Below are 1,587 nucleotides of genomic sequence, written 5' to 3'. Positions count from 1 at the left end.
CCACAGTACGGAATGACAACAGTGGATCTGAAAAATCTTGGGTACACTGACGAACCGTTCGTCCTAGCCAATGATGTGGCACAGGTTATCTATGTGAAGGACATGTCTACCAAACCGAGAAAAAGAAAAGATAAGGAAGCGAATACATCATACGATGAGTCAAAGCGCCACATAGTTCTTTCAGGAAAAAGGGACATCCTGGGAGTGGACGGCAAGACAGACATGTCTGAAGATTATGAAAAGTTTCATGAAATTCCTCCCTTCAATGTCAAGGCTGATCCAAGCATCCTGATAAACGATGAAGATTATCCATGGTTACGGCGCAATAAGCAAATGACACAAGCGAAGAAAAAGTGAAGACTTTCTCCCGCAACTATTATGATGATACCATGCCAACTTTGTAACACACGAGTATGCTATGCCAACTTTTTCAGAGTTCATTTGAAAACTATCAATTTAGATCGAATTTTCTCTATAGGTGCATCCAGGGCCGGCCCTAGCATCTCGGAGGCCCTAGTGCAAACATGGTACAATGGGCCTTACGGTCACACCTTACGTCTCCATGTTCGCTGCTGCACATCACAGCCGCAAGTTCATTCAAACTATCCATATGACACAACAGTAATTTTAAACAAATATTTTATGATCTATCTAGAAGTGGCAATTTGAAATTTGAACAAAAACACAAACACCTTCCATACAAGAACAGTAGAGAAATGTCACAAGATAAACCCCCAGCAACATCTAATCGTCATGTGGTAATGTGGTGATGGTCGATCATCTTTAACATGAAACAATTACTTGTGTGAGAATTTTATGCAAGAGAATCGTCGTATAATTCGCAATAAGCAAGAAAAGGCAGACAATCCATAGGATGAACAATTTAGCTATGGACCGGTGCTGGTGTCAACGCCTTAGCGGCAAGCCAAATGTGGTTCATCTTCAGCTCGTCGCCGGTGCCAAGGAGGTCACCACCAGGGCCTTGTCGCCTTGGGTACTTACGAAAGAACCTATCTACTAGTAGCACAAAACTCACTGGCAAAGAAATTAAGGAGATGATACAGCTAAAAATCCATTCATGAGCGTCGCTTGGGTCCCGGCCCCCTGGGGACTTGGTGCAATTAATTGGGAGAGGAAGAAGATTGGACGGGAAGAAGAATGAACCGGCGGCGCTGTCTCACACAAAACGAAGCAATTAGGATTTAATCTCATGGCTGGCTCCACCATCCTTAATGGGTTGCGAGTGCTACCTTCCTCAGTTTTTTCCCTTCAAATGTATCAATACATGTGCACAGAGAGGGTGGGCCCCTGGACATGCTGGGCCCTAGGTGGCTGCACTCCTCGCCATGGCTTAGGGCCGGCCCTGGGTGCATCTATGTTCATTTTTTAGTAAAGTTAATCACAAACTTGTGATTCACACAAATTTCAAAGAATTCAAATTTTAACTATTCACTAACAGAAAGTTGTAACAAACTTGTGAAAACTAATGGCACTAACAAAAAGTTTATAATTTTTCTAAAACTAATGGCACTAACAGAAAGTTTATAATTTTGCTGACCTAAAAGCAAAAAGAAATAAAAAATAAAG

The 1,587-nt window shown here is 42.2% G+C and overlaps 1 long non-coding RNA gene across 1 annotated transcript; it reads right to left on the bottom strand.

Moving 5' to 3' along the window:
• Window positions 1-782: 782 nt before the first annotated feature.
• Window positions 783-1,373, bottom strand: LOC123186271 (uncharacterized). Its single transcript, XR_006493588.1, has 2 exons — window positions 1,251-1,373; window positions 783-1,172 (listed from the first exon to the last, which is right to left on the bottom strand). It is a non-coding gene; the product is annotated as an uncharacterized lncRNA (long non-coding RNA).
• Window positions 1,374-1,587: the final 214 nt, after the last annotated feature.

This window comes from Triticum aestivum, chromosome 2A (genome assembly GCF_018294505.1).
Source record: "Triticum aestivum cultivar Chinese Spring chromosome 2A, IWGSC CS RefSeq v2.1, whole genome shotgun sequence".
NCBI lineage: Eukaryota > Viridiplantae > Streptophyta > Magnoliopsida > Poales > Poaceae > Triticum > Triticum aestivum.
This window is presented reverse-complemented; position numbering and strand designations above follow the sequence as displayed.